Raw genomic sequence first — 22,755 nt, 5'->3', positions numbered from 1 at the left:
CATGGACTGAACTGTGTCCCTAAATTTGGAATCCCAAATATGACTATCTTTGGAGATAGAGCCTTTAAAGAGATAATAAAGGTCAAATGAGATAATAAAGGTCAAAATAATGGGGCCCTAGTTCAATGTGACTGCTTTCTGTGGTGGCTCAGATGGTAAATAATTTGCCTCCAATGCAGGAGACCCGTGTTCAATCCCTGGGTTGGGAAGATCCCTTGGAGAAGGGGATGGCTACCCACTCCAGTTTTCTTGCCTGGAGAAATCCATGGACAGAGGAGCCTGGAAAGAGACTCCAGGTACACATGGGCACAGAATAAAAGCTATATGGAGCCATAGTAAGAAGATGTCTCTCTGCAAGGCAAGGAGAAGTTTCCAAAGAAACCAAATCTGCTGACACTTTGTTCTTGGACATCTTATCTCCTTCAGAACTGTAAGGAATACCTTTCTGTTGTTTAAGCCACCTGGTCTGTGGTGTTTTGTTATGGCAGTGTTAGCAGATGAATATAGCGATATTTGCAGAAAGTGACTATAATGTGATTAGAAATGTAGATACAGATGATTTATTGCCTGAATTAAAATGTCCACTTCATTTCTTACTATGTGAACTTAGGCAAATTACTTAACCTGTCTATGCTCTCCTTCATGTCCTGAATGGTGAATAAAATGATAATATCTATCTCATGTCACATTGTTTACAGATATGTCCAAGTTATTACATAGAAAGAGGTTAGAGTGGAGCTTGGTACATAGTAAGCCCATGCTAGTATTAGCTTTTTTATCTCTCTTTCTTTCCCTCCTCTTTCTTTTCCTCTTATTCTTCCCCTTCCTTCTTTATTTTTTAAGGAACACAAATGTACACAAATAACCTCGAGTAAAAGTGGGAGTTACTGCAGGAACACAGATCTTACCAGTTCAGCTCAGTTGCCCAGTCGTGTCCGACTCTGTGACCCCATGGACCGCAGCATGCCAGGCTTCCCTGTTCATCAGCAGCTCCTGGAGCTTACTCAAACTCATGTCCATCAAGTCGGTGATGCCATCCAACCATCTCATCCTCTGTCATCCCCTTCTCCTCCCGCCTTCAATCTTTCCCAGCAACAGGGTCTTTTCCAATGAGTCAGCCCTTCACATCAGGTGGCAAAAGTATTGGAGTTTCAGCCTCAGCATCAGTCCTTCCAATAAATATTCAGGACTGATTTCCTTTAGGATGGACTGGTTGGATCTCCTTGCTGTCCAAGGGACTCTCAAGAGTCTTCTCCAACACCACAGTTCAAAAGCATCAATTCTTCGGCACTCAGCTTTCTTTATGGCCCAACTCCCACACCTATACATGATTACTGGAAAAAACAGCTTTGACTAGACGAACCTTCGTTGGCAAAGTAATGTCTCTGCTTTTGAATATGCTGTCTAGGTTGGTCATAGCTTTTCTTCCAAGGAACAAGCGTCTTTTAATTTCACGGCTGCAGTCACCATATGCAGTGATTTTGGAGCCCAAGAAAATAATATCTGTCACCGTTTCCATTGTTTCCTCATCTGTTTTCCATGAAGTGATGGGACCAGATGCCATGATCTTAGTTTTTTGAATGTTGAGTTTTTGGAGCCCAAGAAAATAATATCTGTCACCATTTCCATTGTTTCCTCATCTGTCTTCCATGAAGTGATGGGACCGGATGCCATGATCTTAGTTTTTTGAATATTGAGTTTTAAGCCAACTTTTTCACTCTCCTCTTTCACTTTCATCAAGAGGCTCTTTAGCTCCTCTTCATTTTCTGCCATAGGGTGGTGTCATTTGCATATCTGAGATTATTGATATTTCTCCTGGCAATCTTGATTCCAGCTTGTGCTTCATCCAGCCACGCATTTCTCATGATGTACTCTGCATATAAGTTAAATAAGCAGGGTGACAATATACAGCCCTGACATACTCCTTTCTGAAATTGGAACCAGTCCATTGTTCCATGTCTGGTTCTAACTGTCTCTTCTTGACCTGCATACAGATTTTTCAGCAGGCAGGTCAGGTGGTCTGCTATTCCCATCTTTTTAAGAATCTCATTAGATGAGATTAACAGAAAAAACTGTAGAAAGATCAGTGAATTTAAGATTAGGAAAAAAAATTGCTAAAAAATAAAGCACACAGAGAAAAAATAAACTAAAAAAGGAAATGAACAATGTCTCAGTGGCCAGTGAAAAAATACCAAGCCATCTAATTAATTGGACTCTTTAAAGAGAGGTGTGTGTGATAGAAAACACTGGAAAAAATGATGGCTGAAAATTCCAAATAGGATGAATCATATTAACACACAGCTAAAAAAGCTCAGTGAACCTAAGGAAAGATAAAACAACCTATCACCTCACTTATATCAAGGTACGTCAAAATCAAATTGCTGAACACTTGTGAAAAAGAGAAAATTTTAAAAGCAGGCTGAGCAAAAGAGAACCAGATAGTACAGTAGAACAAAGATAAGAGCTAACAGAAACTTTTGCCAAACAGAAGACAAGGGCGTTTTTAAACACTGACAGATTTTGAACCCACAAGTTTATATTCAGTGAGTATCTCCTTCAAAGGGAAGGCTAAATAAGAAATTTTTGGTTAAACAAAATGTGAAAAAAATGCATTGTAGACAGACCTGCACTATAGAAAATGTTAAGTGACATTATTTGGATGGAAGATAAATAGTATCTTATAGAAATCTGAAAAACACAAGGAAATGAAAAGCATTAAAGTGATATTTACGTGGGCAAATAACAATAAAAAACATACAGAAAAACCCTATATATATGGAAATTCAGCCTATGCATCAAAGACTAAATCATGAAAGAAATTAGAAAATATTTTGAATGGAATGAAAAAGAAAAAAGCATATCAAAATTGATGACATGTAGTCAGTACAGTATTCATAGTGATACGTATAGTTATTAAGAAAATAGAAAGTTTTAAAATCAATGTTTTAAGCATCCTCTTAGCAACCAAGAAAAAGAACAAGTTAAACCCAAAGTAGAAGGAAATAAATACTAAAGATAAGAGTAAAAGTTAATTTAAAAAGTTAAAACCCAATGAAGCCAAAAGTTGGTTCTCAAAAAAAAAAAAAAAACTGATATAATTGATAAACCTCTAGCTAGACTAACCAAGGGTAAAAGAGATAAAGAACAAGATACCAATACAAGGATACAGACACTGAAACAAAAATAAAGGAATATTATGAATAATTTTTTGCCAATAAACTGAACAACCCAGGGAAAATAGACAAATTCCATATTACCACAGGTTCCAGTTCCAAACAGCTTCATTGGCAAATGTGATCAAGTGTTTAAGAAATAAATCCAATCTTATAAAAAACCTTTCAGTTAAAAAAAAAACCAAAAACCTTTCAGTAAAGAAAATGAGGGAGTACTTCCTTCAGTTAAGTCAGTTCAGTTGCTCAGTCGTGTCTGACTCTCTGTGACCCCATGGACTGCAGCACACCAGGCTTCCCTGTCCATCACCGACTCCCGGAGCTTGCTCAAACTCATGTCTATTGAGTCAGTGTTCCCATCCAACCATCTCTGCCTCTGTCATCTGCTTCTCCTTCTGCCTTCAATCTTTCCCAGCATCAGGGTCTTTAATGAGTAGGCTTGTCGCACCATGTGGCCAAAGTATTGGAGCTTCAACATCAGCATCAGTCCCCGCAGTGAGTATTCAGGACTGATTTCCTTTAGGATGGGCTGGTTGGATCTCCTTCCTGTCCAAAGGACTCTCAAGAGTCTTCTCCAACACCACAGTTCAAAAGCATAAAGTCTTGACACTCAGCTTTCTTTATAGTCCAACTCTCACATCCATACATGACCACTGGAAAAAACATAGCTTTGACTAGATGAACCTTTGTTGGCAAAGTAATGTCTCTGCTTTTGAATATGCTGTCTAGGTTGGTCAGAGCGTTTCTTCCAAGGAGCGTGTGTCTTTTAATTTCATGGTTGCAGTCACCATCTGTAGTGATTTTGGAGCCCAAGGAAATAAAATGTCATTGCTTCCACTTTTTCCCTACCTATCTGCCATGAAGTGATGGGACCGGATGCCATGATCTTAGTTTTTTGAATGTTGAGTTTTAAGCCAACTTTTTCACTCTCCTCTTTCACTTTCATTAAGAGGCTCTTTAGTTCTTCACTTTCTGCCATAAAGGTGGTGTCATCTGTGTATCTGAGGTTATTGATATTTCTCCTGGCAAGATTCCAGCTTGGGCTTCATCAACTTTTTTTTTTTTTTAATAAGTGAGCCACTTCATCAGCACAAAGCTAGATAAAGTCCCCATAAACATGAGTTATTAGAAATATCACAACAAACCACCAATAGGAATCAGTAGGAAACAGCACAATTCAACTCCTAAATGCTGAATTGGCTCACTTATCCTTCCTTACTCATTTTATTAAATCAGCATTACCATGATGTCAAACCTGCACAAAGTCATTATAAAAAAGGAAATTATTTGCCAGTGTTTATCATGTACCCCTGGAGGAGGAAATGGCAACCCACTTTAGTATTCTTGCCTGGAGAATCCCCATGGACAGAGGAAACTGGCGGGCTACACTCCAGGGGGTGGCAAAGAGTCAGACACAACTGAGCAACTAAGCATACCTATCATGTACAAAGACAGGAAAATCCTCAACAAACCACTAGCAAATTGAATCTAACAATATATAAAAGTACAAGATAGTATGATGCAAGAGTACATGATTGATTTAACACTAAAAAAATCTATCAATTAAATTCATCATATTGGCAAAAGAGAAAAGCTGTATAATCAAGTCCTTAGGTATAGGGAAAAATTTAATGAAAATCGTACCCTTTCATTCTAAACCTATCTCAGAAAATTTGGAATGAACGTCCTCACCCCGATAGAAGGCAATCTACAACAAAACCTCTTGACATCACTAATAGTAAAAGAATAAATACACATATGTAGCATTTTAAGACTGGGAATAAGATGAGAATATCTACTTACTATTTTGATTCAACATTGTACTGAAAGTATTAGTCTAAAAGGAAAGGCATATAAATCAGAAAAGAAATTTATCTCATGTCATAATCATGTAGGTGGTAACTTAAAAGTGCAAAGTCCAAAGGAATCTATCAAGAAGTTTCTAGAGCTAGTAAATAAGTTCAGCAAATTCTCAAGATACGGTTTAATTTATAAAAGTCATATCTTTATATCATACTAAAAAAGATTGGCAATCACAATAAATATACTTCACAAAGATACCTGAAACCTTTTTAAAATCTGTTAATCACTTTTTATAATCTTTCATTTTTTGCCTATGTTTGTGAATCTCTTTGCTGTAAGCATCCAAAAGACTCTTATTTTGTATTTCCTATCTTACAGTTCAATCATATGAAGCTTTCAGGAGCTGAATTGTGCCGCTTTCTACTGATTCCTGTTTGTGGTTTGTTGTGATATTTCTAATAACTCATGTTTATGGAGCTTTTATCTAGTTTTGTGCTGATGAAGTGGCACACTTTTTAAAAAAAAAAAGAAAAAAGCCCCAATTTGTGGTGTTTGCTAATTTCTGTGGTATGAATAATCCCCACACCCCTAGCCAATTTCAGGCTATCAACCTGGTACTGTTGAATGCAGAGTTTGGAAGTAATGCACACACTTGGCTTTTGTGAGTTGGCACAAGTCAGCTCCAAGCCCATTACTTTCCTTATCTATAGAAATTCAAACTTGATCATGTCAGGAATCTATTCTTCAGAGGAGACTAGCCTGTATTTTAATTAGATACCTAGGACTGTTTCCAATTTCAGACCATTTTAATTTTTTAGCTCTTTTGGAACATGCAGGTAGTTTTGAATTGGAATCCCAAATCCGTTTGAGGACTGCTTTTGTTAGCAGATTCTCAGAATAAATATCTTCTTAGTTTCTTCCTTCCCTGAAGGCCAAAAATAGTTTCCCAATAATATCCCTTTGCAGGACTGACATTTTTCTATTCAGTCTCTTATTCAAGGCACAACCTGTTGGACTCTTGGCTTAATCAGCCTCTCTGCTCTAATTCCCCATTTTGTGATGGCCCAAAACTTTCTCTCAGCCATTAAAACCCAAGGTTCTTGCTTTTTAGAACCACTTTCCTTGGGCAGTTGCCAACTTTAGTGTTACTTACTAGTCCAGATCCGTTGTGGACGCCTTCACTTATGAATGTGTATTCTCTTGTGAGCTTAGCTATGCATTTAAAATACTTTTAGAAAAGTTTTAGCCAAACCTCTTGCAACAAGAGGTTTTATAAGATATGTAGCTTGCACAGTACAAGCAGACTTCCCATTTTAAATACCTAAGACTTTATCTACTTTTCCTCCTCATCTATTTCTGTGCAACAAGTATTCCAAACTTGTTGGTTTGTAAAAACAATCAGTTTATTATGCTCATGATCTGTGGGTCAGGAGTTTGGACAGGGTTCAGCTGAGTAATTCTACTCTGTATGGTCCCAACTGGGCTCACTTGGAGGCTAGTCTGGTCTGGATAAGACGGTCCAAGGTGGGTTTTACTCACATGCCTGGTGCCTTGTTAAGGACAGCTGGAAGTCTGCGCTCAGCTGATTTGCTTTGTCCATGGAGCCTCAGGGCCTACCTTCATAATTTTTCCATTAGAGGCATCAGGCTTCTTGCATGGTAGCTCAAGGCTATACAAATGAGAGTTCTAAGAGACCAGGAAGTAGAAACTGCTAAGTTCTAGGTCTACAAATCAGCATATTGTCACTTTCCTCATATTTTATTGGTCAAACAGCCTTTAGCCACCAGGACTGGACTATCTATGGGAAGGGTATCAAAGAATCAGTGCCTTGATTTAGTTTACCACATTACTGGATTAAATCTTTAAGCCTTCTCTCTCTTTCTCTTTTAAAATATTTATTTATTTGGCTGTCCCAGGTCTTAACTGTGGCATATGGGATCTAGTTCCCTGATCAGGGATCAAACCCAGGCCCCTGCTTTGGGAGTGCAGAGTCCCAAACACCAGAATTGCCAGGGAAATTCCTAAGCCTTTCTTGATTTATTTCTTTTTAGACTTACTTTTGTTGCTGCAGAAACAGAATTAGATTGAAATGGCATTTTTAAGGCTCCTAGGGAATTGATGTACTCAGTCACCAATTTCCATTGTCATATCTTGGCATTGTTGCTTCTTTTACTTGTATAATATATTTAGTTTGTGAAATGGCTCACCAATTTACATGGAAATGATAGGCTATAAAAGTTTTCTAAATAATTGACATTATATTACCCATATAAAGCCAATTAAAAAAATTATTGTTTTAGTCAATATGAAATTTTAAAATATTTTTTAGTTTTGCTGGTTTCAATAGGTATGAAAGCAATCCATTTTGTGACAGATCTCTGCAGTTGATACTTAATTTCCACTAAGCTGAAAAGAGTTTGAACATTATCTAACGGATATTCCAATAAACATTTCAGAAAAATAGACTTTGGTTTAGTAAAAGAAGTATAAATTAAAGCATTTCAGAAATATTTACTTACCTTTATTTTCATACTATTATAACAATATTTGGATATAGTATTTCCCCACTTAAAGAATCATTTATTTTAAATTTAAGAAAAGTTACATAGTAGCTATGATTTCACTCATGATTGTTCAGATGCTTGGACTGTGGCAGAGACTTTTAGCTGTCCACAAAAGTCTGTCCTTTTCATCCATAGTGAAAGGCATGAATTTGTATTAATCTTTCTAATGGCATAGAATTCCTATTTAAACTATTCATTTTATTTATGCATTCATCCATCAGTGGACATTTGTTTGTATATCTTGGCTATTGTATGTATTGAGGCAATGAATATGGGAATGCAAATATTTATATACCTTTCTATGTACAATGTAATATTATACAGCTTTAAAAAAAGGAGAAAATCCTGCCATTTGCATCAACATCGATGAACTTGGAGGACATTATGTTAATTGAAATAAGTCCAACACAGAAAGACAAATACTTGCATAATCAGACTTACTTGTTACATCCAAAATAGTTTCATGGAAGCAGAGAGTAGAGTGATGGTGGCCAGGGGTGAGGTGAAAGGGAAAAGAGGGAGATTATTGTTCAAAGGTTATGGAGTTTCAGTTACTCAGGATGAATAAATTCTGGAGATCTAATGTATGACATAGTGAGTAGTTTAGATACAGTTAACAATACTGCATTGTGCGCTGGAAATTTGTTAACAGGTCACCTCTATAAAGCTGGAAAAAAGAACTCATGCCATTCTGTGGGGGAAATGTCATTTTGAGCCCTGTCCACTGACATGGCCCAGAAACAAGGTCATTCTGTGATGTGCTCTAGTGCCAAGGAACGTGGAGCCTTTTGGAATAAAAGGTTGATTCCACGTCTGTGCTGGAGGGTTCTGTGAGAAGCTCGCGCACCTAGTTGTGCCAGAAAGCTAGAAGCCTTTGAAGATTAATGGTGTTATGTCAAAAGACCACAGGAACCAATTTAAAGTGTACTTGAGACAATTTGAGCACCAAAAAAAGGATAATGGCTTTGGTCAACTGACACCCATTAAATCTGAAAAACCATTAGTATATAATTTTGTACAAAAGAGAAAATTTAACTTAAAGTGTTGAGTCTTATTATTCAATCATGTTGGTGTTATTGACTAATTTGTTATACTGTTCAAGAGGATAGAACATTACAAAAAATGCAAATGCTTCCGATAAATGTATTTTCTGAATCAAAGGGAATATGAGTAAAGTTGTGACCTTAAAGCAGACATAAAATACTCAAATTAAATTGTGTATGTATATGTTTATATCAGCAATACATAATATACAATCATATAATGTATAAGTAACATGCTTAGTCGCTCAGTCGTGTCTGACTCTTTGTGACCCAAATGGACTGTAGCCCTCAAGGCTCCTCTGTCCAAGGGGATTCTCCAAGCAAGAATACTGGGGTGGGTTGCCTTTCCCTTCTCCAGGGGATCTTTCCAACCCAGGGATCAAATCCAGGTCTCCCGCATTGCAGGCAAAATCTTTACCACTTGAGCCACCAGGGAAGCCCAAGAATACTGGAGTGGGTAGCCTAGCCTTTCAGGGCATCTTCCTGACCCCGAACGAGGTCAGGAACGAGGGTCTCCTGCATTGCAGGCGGATTCTTTACCAGCTGAGCTACCAGGGAATATATGTATATTTACACTTCAAAGAATTTTATGGTTCTAAGAATGAAAAAATGCAAGCGCCATCAGATCCAAAATATTTAAAGTTCGACTTCTCAGGATCCCATCAAGTGCAAAGTCTCTAAGGTTGGAAGAAGACAGACATTTTACTTAACTTGAAATCTACCAATTCAAATACAGGAACTTTTGGTAGGCTGAAGAATTAGATCATGTATATTATTTGAATCTGTGAAAGTGAGCTAACTGTTCATAGAGTTATGAAATCATTGATGTAACAAGTAAAAGTTGTGCTTAGCAAATCCCATCAGAGTAACAAATAACATCCTGTGGCATAACTCTCTTTTAGTGATGTCAGTGATCACTGTTTTACTTAGTATGACCACTGTTTTCTGTAGTGAAATAATGTTTTTCCAACTTGAGAAGATTCAGAGTTCCAAGGTGCTGCTAGTGGTAAAGAACTGTGAAGTTGCTCAGTCGTGTCTGACTCTTTACAATCCCATGGACTACCTACCAGGCTCCTCTGTCCATGAAATTTTCCAGGCAAGAGTACTGGAGTGGGTTGCCATTTCCTTCTCCAGGGGATCTTCCCAACCCAGGAATTGAACCCAGGTGTCCGGCATTGCAGGCAGACGCTTTACCGTCTGAGCCACCAGGGAAGCCCTTGAACTCTCCTGCAAATGCAGGAGACTTAACAGACACAGGTTCAATCCCTGGATTGGGATGAGGAGGACGTGACAGCTCAGTCCAGTATTCCTGCCTGGAGAATGCCATGGACAGAGGAGCCTGGTGGGCTACAGTTCATAGGGTTGCATAGAGTCCGACACGACAGAAGCAACTTAGCACGCATGCACAGAAGTGTTGAAGAAAATCAGACTTTTAGGATTAGCATTAGTATATTCATGTAGAGATGGAAGCTGTGCCTATTTGATATTGCATATACTAATAATAAATGGGAGAGTCTGGCCCAGTAGAGTGACAATCTTTTAACTAATTTGAAATGGCTATTTAAATACTACAGTTTTATGATTTTAAGAAATAATCATGTACAGTTATGTCTCATCTAAGATATTAGGTTCACAGCATTAAAGTTTAAGTAATGAGAATTATATAACACCCAGGAAGCTTGTATTTCTTGAATAAGCCAACTGTAGTATTTAAAAGGGACAAGCTTGAGGAGAGCTAGCCTCAAATATTCTTCCATCCCAGAAAATCATCCTTCTACACTATCACCTTTATCTTGTTCTCTGACACCTACATGCCTAATCTACAAATTGGGGCCCCAAGTCTTCAAAGGCTACGTTCACACAGCAGGCCATGTAGTCCTCCCTGTTCATAAACTCTATCTATACCCAGATAAGCTTCCCAAGGTCTCATTCCCTGCTCCTTGTCCTCATCCAGTTATTCCACTAAGTGACTCACTAGGGGATAATAGAACAACAACAACAGACTGCTCTATTTTCCCCAAAGTATGACCTTATTGTGTGCTCTGTCCCATTTCTACCACTTAAAATACTGATAAGGCAGGGAAGTCAATACAGGTTCAGCAAGGGGTCCCATTGGGTGTGGTGGGGAGATCCCTACTCAGAAAATGTCTATGATTTTTCTATCCTAGGGGTTACGTTCATGTCCTGCTTGTTCTATATCTCCTTTGTGGATCGGCCAGAAATTTCCAAATGATATTAGTATAAAAAATAACTTGCTCTACCACAGGGATAGACCTACCTAGAGACTGTCATACTGAATGAAGTAAGTTAGATCAAGAAAGACAAATATCACTTGATATCACTTAGATTAGGAATCTAAAAAGAATGGTACAAATGAAATTATTTATAAAACAGATCTGATAGAGTGCCTGAAGAACTATGGATGGAGTTTCGTGACATTGTACAGGAGACAGTGATCAAGAACGTACCCAAGAAAAAAAAATGCAGGAAGGCAAAATGGTTGTCTGAGTAGGCCTTACAAATAGCTGAGAAAAGAAAAGACTCAAAAGGCAAAGGAGAAAAGGAAAGATATACCCATTTGAACGCAGAGTTCCCAAGAATAGCAAGGAGAGATAAGAAAGCCTTCCTCAGTGATGAGTGCAAAGAAATAGAGGAGAACAGTAGAATGGGAAAGACTAGAGATCTCTTCAAGAAAATTAGGGGCACCAAGGGAACATTTCATGCAAAGATGGGCTCAATAAAGGACAGAAATGGTATGGACCTAACAGAAGCAGAAGATATTAAGAAGTGGCAAGAATACACAGAAGAACTGTACAAAAAAGATCTTCATGACCCAGATCATCATGATGGTGTGATCACTCACCTAGAGCCAGAAGTAGAAATCAAGTGGGCCTTAGGAAGTATCATTACAAACGAAGCTAGTGGAGGTGATAGAATTCCAGTTGAGCTGTTTCAAATCCTAAAAGATGATGCTATGAAGGTGCTACACTCAACATGTCAGCAAATTTGGAAAACTCAGCAGTGGCCACAGGACTGGAAAAGGTCAGTTTTCATTCCAATCCCAAAGAATGCTCAAACTACCACACAATTGCACTCATCTCACACACTAGGAAAGTAATTCTCAAAATTCTCCAAGCCAGGCTTCAACAGTACATGAACCGTGAACTTCCAGAGTTCAAGCTGGATTTAGAAAAGGCAGAGGAACCAAAGATCAAACTGCCAACATCCATTGGATCATCAAAAACGTGAGAGAGTTCCAGAAAAACATCTACTTCTGCTTTATTGACTACGCCAAAGCCTTTGACTGTGTGAATCACAACAAACTGTGGAAAATTCTGAAAGAGATGGGAATACCAGGCCACCTGACCTGACTCCTGAGAAATCTGTATGCAGGTCAAAAAGCAGCAGTTAGAACCAGACTGGTTCCATATCAGGGAAGGAGTACGTCAAGGCTATATATTGTCACCCTGCTTATTTAACTTATATGTAGAGTACATCATGAAAAATGCTGGGCTGGATGAAGCACAAACTGGAATCAAGATTGCAGGAGAAATATCAATAAGCTCATAAATGCAGATGACACCACACTTTTGGCAGAAAGTGAAGAACTAAAGAGCCTCTTGATGAAAGTGAAAGAGGAGAGTGAAAAAGTTGGTTTAAAGCTCAAAATTCAGAAAACTAAGATCATGGCATCTGGTCCCATCACTTCATGGCAAATAGATGGGGAAACAGTGGAAATAGTGAGAGACTTTATTTTCTTGGACTCCAAAATCACACAGATGATGACTACAGCCATGAAATTAAAAGACACTTGCTCCTTGGAAGAAAAGCTATGACCAACCTAGACACCATATTCAAAAGCAGAGACATTACTTTGCTGACAAAGGTCAAAGCTATGTTTTTTCCAGTAGTCATGTATGGATGTGAGAGTTGGACTATAAAGAAAGCTGAGCACCCAAGAATTGATGCTTTTGAACTGTGGTGTTGAGAAGTCTCTTGAGAATCCTTTGGACAGCAAGGAGATCCAACCAGTCCATCCTAAAGGAAATCAGTCCTGAATATTCACTGGAAGGACTGATGCTGATGCTGAAACTCGAATACTTTGGCCACCTGATGAGAAGAACTGACTCATTTAAAAAGAACGTGATGCTGGGAAAGATTGAAGACAGGAGGACAAGGGGATGACAGAGGATGAGATGGTTGGATGGCATCACCAACTTGATGGACATGAGTTTGAGCAAGTTCCGGGAGTTGGTGATCGACAGGGAGACCTGGCCTTCTGCAGTCCATGGGGTCGCAAAGAGTCGGACACGACTGAGTGACTGAACTGAACTGAACTGATAAAAGAGAAATAGAGTCACAGATGCAGAAAACAAATTTATGGTTACCAGAGGGGAGAGAGGGAGGGATAAATTGGGAGACTGGAATTGACGTACATACCCTACTGTGTGTAAAGTAAGTAACTAGTAAAAACCTACTATATAGCATAGGGAATTCTTCTCAATGCTCTGTGTTGACCTATATGGGAAAAAAATCTAAAAAAGAGTGGTTTTTAGTGGTTTCTTAAAAAGAAGAATGTATAAGTGATTCACTTTACTGTACACGTGAATCTAATATGATGTTGTATTAACAAGTCAACTATATAGCAATAAAAATGAAAAAATATAACTTGCTCTAGAAGTAGGTTCATCCCTGGGGATTGTAAACTTCGTTCAAGGTTCTCATAGGATATGGTTTCTGTATGTATCGGAAATCCTAAATATATAAAATATCAAGCTAATTTTTTCCCTACCCACAGCACTCTGACAAAGTAGAGAAAGGAAACTGAGAAAGACCAAGTGATTTCTCAGTGAATATAGATGGAAGTGGCCTGCAAATTTGCCCTGATCAGGATGGATGTGTGAGCTGTAATTCTGCCTTCTGGGGTACTCAGCTTGCTGAAATCATCCTGAATGATACATAAGTTTCCACCTCATATTCTGACTGTTTCTCACCAAGGGGGAGACCATGGAAGAGTCATTTACAAAGCCTTGTTCTGAGTGTGATCCTTTCTGCATGGATGTGTGCTCTCAAGTCAATCATGTGTTCCACAGCAATAGAGTCTTTTCAGTTGGAGACTGGATCTGTGTTATGGAATTCTGGACTAAAAGTGCTTTGCACCTGGATGGACTGTGTATCCATATATCTCATAAATCTCTCAAACACTATGACCCAGAGACCTGTGAACTCGAAGTCTTTACTATGTCAAAATGACCACAAAAAAGAGGTGAATCTCTTTATATTACAGATAGCACTTAAGATTTGGAAAGTCCAGAAAAGGACTCTGAATTTTTAAACACTTGGTGCTGGCCTTGGATTTAAAATGGGAAAAGGTGAGCATCTTGCAGCCTTTGCCTCTGACTGAGGGGAGGCCACAACATAGTCTCAAAGATTCAGGAGATGATGGGCAAATAACCTCAGGATTACTGCTGCAAATTAGAAATCCATTTGGTTATTCTGCAGCCTCCAGGAGGAAGGTCTTCCTTTCTTGGCTGTACTGTGTTCACCACCCTCAAGGGACATTTAGAGATAATGAGTAATTACAAGCTTTGGAAAGGCAGATTTATAGCCCGATAAACATCCAAGTAAAAACTGGCGGGTTTGTTTATCCCGAGAGGGTGTGTGATGTGGAATTTACCCCCTCCACAGTCAACAGGAATTCTTGCCACATGCTCTAACAGTTAAAAGCAAAATCTCAGGTATCAAAAAAATCCTTGATTTTATACACCTCTGCACAAGCACTGTGAACGCTTGATGCTCAGCTATGTCCGACTCTTTGTGACCCCAGGGACTGTAACCCGCCAGGCTTCTCTGTTCACGGGGTTTTTCCTTAGGAAGCCTAAGTATTTTACCAGATAAATACTTTAGCAGATAAAGACCTTTCAAAGTCCATCTTTATCTCCCTTGCTGGACATCAAAGTGTCTCATCTGCTGTGTCTGACCAGCAAGAGGCTCTTCCCCTCCCTGCTGACCCCAGGGCAATGTTGGAAGGGGTTTTCAGATGTAAATGAAAACCTTTTTCTACATGTTGAGCCATAGGCATGTGGTAGTTTCTAGTCATAGAGTGATGAGACCTCTTCGTCCTTCTAGTAATATAATTCTTGAGTGTAGTTGCATCTTGTATTAAAATTCTTAGTCTGTGATTTTCTTTTCTATAGCACTTGTCTCCAACAATAGTTAATAATCCCCCTTTTCCAACTCCCATCTATTGCTATCACACTTCCGTCTCAGACACTTGTAGATTTCACCTTTCCAATTCTCCCTTTTGGACTCTTCTTTTATCTCTGGCTCATGTAAATTTTTTCTTCTCCTTCCAGATTTCCTTTCTAGCCTTTGGTTATGGAAATCACCATGAAATCCTTTCCCTCTAACACCATGTCAGCCCCCTTCTCTCCTTTTCCAGGTAGATTTTAAACAAAACTCTTGGGACTTCCCTGGTGGTCCAGAGATTGAGACTTTGCCTTCCAATGTGGGTGGGGTGCTAAGATCCCACATGCCTTGTGGCCAAAAAAGCTGAACATAAACAACAGAAGCGATTTTGTAACAAATTGAGTAAAGACATTTGAAATGGTGCACTTCAAAAAAAATCTTAAAATAATAAGTAAGTAAAATAAACAAGCAAAATACTCGGCTTGAGGATTTTTGGACTGCCCATTTATAAACACCTTGGGATGCAGACCAATGTAAGAACTGGTTATAGTTAAACCTGTCAGGAGTGTATTCCCCCTTTAGAGGTACACTTCAGACAGGCAGTTTTTCTTATAGATCCCTAAGGATATGGAATGAAAGTTTTATTTCTAGCTTATCCTTCAAGATGAGGCCTTTTGGGCTTCCAGCTTTAGGAGAGAGTATTTCTTACCATTCTTACTTTGGATGGCCCTTGGGCCTTGTTTCCTACACTTGCAAGGCTGTGATAAATCAAGGATTCATTTTCTAGGATTAAGGGAATGCTCTCAGATGTAAGGCTAGCTCAAGTTCCATTGCTCTGTGGGTGTCCACCTTCTCTTAGTTTCTGGTCAGAGTGTTAGTTTCCATCTAGTCCTTTGATGCTTGGAAGATGATTTTTAAAATCTGTTATCTTGAATTTTCAGTTGGTTTCAGAGGAAGCCTCAGTTGGTGACCCTTATTACCTGCCTACCTGCCCAGCCCGCCATCTCATCAGAAACAATTCCTGACAAGATTTTCTGAAATTCAACCAAACTCTTGTCCAAAAGAAACCCACCTTGGTCATGATGTCTTTTTTTTTTTTTTTTCAATTCATTGCTATATTTGATTTGCCGTCATTTTGTTTGGGATTTTTGCATATGTGTTCATATGTGAGATTTGGCTATAATTTACGTTTCTTGAATTGTCCATGCCTAGAATTTGTGTCAGTCATTTAGCCTCACAAAATGATTTGGAAATTGCTCCCACTTCTTTCATTCTTTCACAGATTTTGTGTAAGATTGAAGTAAAAATTTGATAGATGATAACTATAAAACTGACATAGTACTTCTTTGTGAAAAGGTTTTAAATGAGTGATTTTATTTATTGGATTTAGGATCATTTAGATCTTCTATTTCTTTTTCAGTCAGCTCTGTCTGATAATTCAATATTTTCTAAAATTTATCTTCTCACTTAAGTCTTAAAATTTCTTGGTCAAGAGTTTTTAAAACCTTGTGGTGTTTTCATTCATAATGCATCTGTGGTTGTGTACCCTTTTAAATTTCTAGAATTATTTATCCTTTCTCTTTTTCCTGGACAATCTTTCCAGTGGTTTATCCTTTTAGTTAATTTTTTCATGTAGCTTACTTTTGGCTGAGTTGAGTGCCACTATTACATATTTTTCTGTTTTACTAATTCCTTCTGCTATCTTTGATATTTTCTTTTCTTTTTAACTTTTTTTTTTTAATTGGCATATAGTTGATTTAAAACATTGTGTTAGTTTTAGGTGTACAGCATATTTTCTTTTTTTAAAAATCCTTTTGGGTTTATTATAGTTCTGTCTTTCTTTTCTTATTTTAGACGCTTAAAACCTACTTTTCAAGTTCTTCGTTTTTCTACTAGACTTGCAGTTGGGCTATAAATTCCCTCTAAAAACCACTTTTGCTATATACTTCAACTTTTAATCATTGGAAGCAGTATGTTTAAATGTTTATTCATTTCCATTTTTATTTCATTTTGTTATTGTGGGTTTGATCTTAATTACATTCTTGTCAACTAATGTATCTTGTATGGTGCTATTCATTAAAAAATATTTTATATTTGCTTTATGATTTGGTACCTCAGAATTTGTATAAGCATTTCATGTCTTCTCCAATTGTTAAGTACAAAGTTTTACATGTGTCCATTAGATCAAGCTTGCTAATTGTGTTGCTTAAATGTGCTCTACTCACGCAATTTTTCATTTTGTTCTGTTTTGTTTTGCCTACTTCAGGTATTGTGGGGGAGGACATAGTCTTTTCCTTCTACCCATCTTGGTTCATTGGCTGAGGCTCTGTAAATTAGACTAACAAAAAACACAGATTAACAAGAGAAAAAGAAATTAATTAACATGTACATTATACATGTTCTCTGATAGCTCAGTGGTAAATAATCCGCCTGTCAATGCAGAAGACACAAGAGATGACAGTTGATCCTTGGTTTGGGAGAATCCTCTGGAGGAGGAAATAGCAACCCATTCTAGTATTTTTGCCTAGAGAATTCCATGGACAGAGAAGTCTGGTGGGCTATCATCCTTGGGTCAAAAAGAGTTGGGCATGACTGAGCTTGTACCACTACATTACACATATTTGGGAGCTTTCAGAGATGAATAGGGACTTCCCTGTGGCTCAGACGATAAAGCGTCTGCCTACAATGCAGGAGACTGGGTTCAATCCCTGGGTTGGGAAGATCCTCTGGAGAAGGAAATGGCAACCCACTCCAGTACTCTTGCCTGGAAAATCCCATGGACGGAGGAGCCTGTTGGGCTACAGTCCATGGGGTCACAAAGAGTCAGACACAACTGAACAACTTCGCTTCAGAGATGAATAGCTTCAAAGGGTGAATAAAATTTGGGGTCTATGTACATAACTTAGTAGGGGAAAAGAAAGAGGGAGAAAGGGCACTTATGGAGAGGCAAATGATTTTTTGGCAGGATAAATGGGCCCTGGAAAATGAATAGAAATATGATAGTTTGTAACATGTCTGTCTGGGTGTGGTTGTCACTTTCTCTCTCTAAGGAGAGATGACTAAGAGTTACTCTAGGAAGGGTGTTTATGACACTTGAGCTCTTTTGGGAAGCTCTGCTTTTAGACATACAAGCGATTGAAGAAACTCAAAAGCCTTCAGAACAAAATAATTCTTATGTCAAAGTGTCATATTTTGAGGTGACAAATCCTGATTCTCTTTACAATCAATCATTGAAAGAGATATTTTAAAATCATTCACTGTGATGGTGTGCTTGCCAATTTTGTAAGGTAGCTGTGTCTTCTTTTACAAAAAGATTTTATAAATCTTTATTTTTCCAACTACAATAGCAATACATAATTGTTATAAGAACTTCAAACAATACAGAAATATATAAAAGTTGAGACTGAATATCTCCAGTATCTTCACGCAATCATTTTAACCATTTGGTGTATAATTTTTCCGTAATGTTTTCAAGGTGTGTGTGTGTGTGTGTGTTTTCCTGGCAAGTGCTATTATTATTTTTCAATTGAAAGGCTACATGGGGAAGATGTTTTAAAAGGTCATGGCTAGTGCCATTATTTCATAGAGAAAGGTAATTTTATTTTTAAATTAATTTTTATTGAAATTTAGTTGCTGTACAACACTGTGTTAGTTTCCATTATACAGCAAAGTGGATCAGCTGTACATATATTAACACATATAGCCTCTCTTTCTTGCATTTTCTTCCCATTTAGGTCACCACATAGCAATGAATAGAGTCTCCGGAGCTGTACATGCCTGACCGTAACACTCTCGTCCCCACGCCATGGTTCTTCTGTATCAGCCCCTTTCCTGTCTCTTGGCCTCATAATTTCCACTCATGGCTTGCACTGCAGATGCGTTGTGAAGGGGCTGTTGACTTCTCTGATAGTCTCTCACGTTCTATGTCTGGTATAGGCCTTTTTGTTTCTTGGTATCTGGGACCCTTTGACATTTAGTGCTCTTCGGAAGTGACATACAATGGAAAATTCCTTTTCCTATTCTCAAAGGACAGGGCTTCCCATTCCATCTGTGGAGTCTCATGGTGACTTTAATTCTGAGTCACAGAACAATTTGTTCCAGAACACATAGTTTTGCTCAGTCATGTCTTTTTACTAAGTTTGGTGGTGGACAGCACTCTGTCCTAGAAGGGGAAGGTGAGCTTAAAATTGTGCTATTGGAAAGAACAGATGAGGGGTTTTCAAGTGAGAATAATATGTGACATAGCAACAATATGAGGCCAGAAAATTGCTGTATAAGAAAATGTACAAACTCTACAATAAAGATTAGGTACTAATGTATACCTACAAAGTGGTTTCAAATGCATTATCTAATTCAATTTTCCAAATGTAAGAGTGTATTGTGTGGAGAATTTGTTTTGTGTTAAATTGGCTAAGTTGGAGCTACGTTTCCAGAATTTCCATCCTTGTATGTGGCCCTGTATGGGTCACAATAGATTTACATTTTAATTTTATCTTATCTTTAATTGTGAGTATAAACACATAACATTAAATTAACCATCTTAAACTTTTTTTTTTTTTTTTTTTACTGCAAAAAGCTTTATTGTTTCCATTTGCTCCAAGGCTTGAGAGAGGTTTCCAGTGTGTTAAAAAGCTGCCCAGTGTCTTCAGAGAGGGGTTCAGGCACAAGCTCTGATGTTAGGGGGGCTCCTCAAAGGCCACTGGGCCCCAGGGGCTCCTGGTTGTGCTTGAGGGTGCTTGCAAAGAGATGTTCACCCAGTCCCGCCTGGGGAGCAGCCAGCCTGTGGAGGTTGGCCAGGTGGTTGCTCATCAGTTTCACCTCCTCGTCTAGGAAGTGGCTCTCCAGAAAGTCACAGAGGTAGGGGTCTGTGCAGGCAGAACATGGGCCATGCAGATTCAAAAGGCCTGGTTCGGGGTCTTCTCTGTGAGAAGGATGGCTTCCATAGTGTCCTGGGTTCTTACCCCACTTCTCTTGAGATAGCTTTTGCATGTCCAGAAAGAGGGCACAGTTGCTGCGCTGGTCTTGCATTTTCAAGAGAAGCTTCATGCCCTTGAACTTCTCCTTGGCCAATTTGCGCAAAAAAGTGGTCCACACCCTCCAGAGTCACATCGTCATTGTCGAAATAGAAGCCCAGAGAGAGGTAGGTATAGAAGGCCCTCAAATGAATGTTGACAACTGCCTCACCTCGTGGAATAATCCTGACGAATTTGGGAGCTCATGGTTGATCAGTAATAAGGAATTAGGTTCAAAAAATGGTGTTGTCTGGTCCCAGTGATCTTGGACAGCTGAGTGGATGATTCCAAAGGTTGAGGCTAGAAAAAAGTTGGAGGGTGGTGGGAGGCTGGAGAAGGGGGCATCCCTGAGTCTGTTCTGACCAAGCACTGTTGAAGCAAGATATGAAGCAAGAGACAGACCTCCGAGTGCACTGCCCATCTTAAACTTTTTAAAGTGTACAGTTCAGCAATGCTAAGTACAGATCTTCCCCCACTTATGGTGGGTTTAACATCCCCATAAACCCTATTGTAAGTTGAAAATGCATTTAATACACCTAACCTAATGAACATTCTATTATTAGCTTAGCCTAGTCTGCTTTAAAAGTGCTCAGACACTTATCTTAGACTATAGTTGGACAAAATCATCTAACACAAAGCCTATTTTATAATAATAATGTGTTGAATATCTCATGTACTTTATTGAAACTGTTATTGTACTGAAAGTGGAAAACAATGATCGTATGGATACAGTATGGTTGTAAGTGTATCTGTTGTTTATTCTCATGATCCAGTGGTTGCTGCTGCGGGGCATTGTGAGATAGGAATGTAGTGCATATTGCCAGTCCAGCGGAAAGATCAAAGTCCAAATTTGGAATATGGTTTCTGTTGGATGCATATCACTTTGGCACCATCGTAAAGTTGAGAAATCGTAAGTCAAACCATCATTAAGTTGGGGAACGTCTGTACATTCATCTTGTTGTACAACAGCTCTCTAGAACTTCCTCATCTTGTGAAACTGAAATTCCATTCCTTTTAAACACTAACCCTCCTCTCCTCCCCCAGTCCTTGGCAATTACTTTTCTACTTTTTATGTATATGACTTTGACTACTTTAGACATCTTATATGAGTGGACTCAAACAGTATTTGTTCTTCTGTGACCAGAGTGTATCATGTAGCTTAATGTCCTCAAGGTTCATCCATGTTGTAGTATGTGATAGAATCTCCTTTTTAAGGCTGCATAATGTTCCATTGTGTGTATATAAGACACGTTATCCACTCATATATCAAAGGACACTTGAGTTGCTTGTCTACCTCTTGGCTCTTGTGAGTAGCACTGCAACGAACACAAATGTGCAGACATTTCTTTGAGAACGTGCTTTTGATTTTTTTTGTTATATATCCAAAAGTAGGATTGCTAGATGATATGGTAGTTCTGTTTTTAATTTTTCTGAGGAATCTCTGTACTGCTTCTGTAGTAGTTTGTACCATTCTACGTTCCTAGCAGAGTTTGAGGATTCCAATTTCTCTTTATCATTACCAATATTTGTTGTTTTCTGTCCTCTTGATGGTGGCCATCCTAATTGGTTTGGGGTGATGTGCTTATTTTGGTTTTGATTTGCCAAAAGAGAATTTTTGTGTGTAATTTGGAAGGTAAAAGTATAGTAGCAGCCATAGTATTTTTATACTCTGGCAGCCAGCACAGGTAGAGTTACCAGTAAAATATAGGATGCCAAATGAATTTCAGATAAACAGAAATAATTTTTAGTGTAAATATGTCCCCTTGCTGCATGGAACATATTTATATTAAAAAGGGATTTGTATGTAATATTTGCCACATATTTATACCTAAAAAATTTGCTATTATTTGCTATTTATCTGAACTCAAATTCAGCTGGGCACTCTGTGTATTTTACTTACTAAATCTGGCAACACTAAATTCAGGGCACCCAGTACTGTGTGGGTCATGCACACTGCTGAGGTTACGTGGGTTTGTTTCTTGGTGTGGGAATAGGTCAAATTTGCAGAACCTCTAACAACTGCCATATCACTTCCTTCAGTTTTGCTGATAAGTGTGTACTTAGCTCACGTGTTGAAAATGTCTTTCAGCTTCTCAGCTTGTGGGTATGGCTAATATGACATATTTGGGAGAAACTCTATAAGTTCTTTCATATACGAGGTGTAAGATATCAAGTTTTTTGGGCAGAGAGCAGTTTAAATACCCTCACATTCTTCAGGGGCAGTTGTAATACCACATACTCATATGACAGTGTAACCTCCAATCCTACACTGTCTTATCTCTACTTTGTATGAGTCAGAATGGTGGGAAATCAGAGTATTTTGGTGGTCATTCTTTCATTGGTTTGGCAGTGGGAGCTTGTTGTTTGTTATTGTTCAGTCTCTAAGTCATGTTAGACTCTTTTTAGATCCCATGGACTGTAGCCCACCAGGCTCCTGCGTCCATGGGATTACCTAGGCAAGGATACTGGAGTGGGTTGCCATTTCCTTCTCCAGGGGATCTTTCCCACCCAGGGATCAAGCCCCCCGTCTCCGGCATTGGCAGGTAAGTTCTTTACCACTGAGCCATCTGGGAAGCCCCCGCTGCCCCCCAGCGAGGAGGCAGTGCTAGCAACAGCTTAACTCTGCATGGAAGGACAGTCTCTGACATATGTATCCATTAATGGGTGAATGGAGAAAGAACATGTATCATATATAGTCAGTGGAATATCAAAGCAACATTTTAAAAAGTGATAAAGGAGGTGGTTTATCCAGCAGGATATTCCTATCACTGGTGCTGGAGGCTTGGAGACAGTGAAAGACCAATGTTGGTTCCAGAAGGTCTTGGGGATTTCCCTCAGCCTCAATGGTTCCTATCTGTCCTTATTTCCCAATTTCACACTTATCTCCTCTTCTAAACTGCTGACCTTGCAGACTTTAGGCTACAGCAGCAGGCACAAAAGCAACAGACCCACTTGGATAGTCTAATCAGCTCCC

The 22,755-nt window shown here is 38.7% G+C and overlaps 1 pseudogene; it reads right to left on the bottom strand.

Annotated features, from left to right (window-relative positions):
• Positions 1 to 19,458: 19,458 nt before the first annotated feature.
• On the bottom strand, positions 19,459 to 19,988 carry LOC122422025 (annotated as a pseudogene).
• Between the last annotated feature and the right edge of the window lie 2,767 nt (positions 19,989 to 22,755).

The sequence above is a fragment of the Cervus canadensis genome, chromosome 19 (assembly GCF_019320065.1).
Source record: "Cervus canadensis isolate Bull #8, Minnesota chromosome 19, ASM1932006v1, whole genome shotgun sequence".
Taxonomy (NCBI): Eukaryota; Metazoa; Chordata; class Mammalia; order Artiodactyla; family Cervidae; genus Cervus; species Cervus canadensis.
This window is presented reverse-complemented; position numbering and strand designations above follow the sequence as displayed.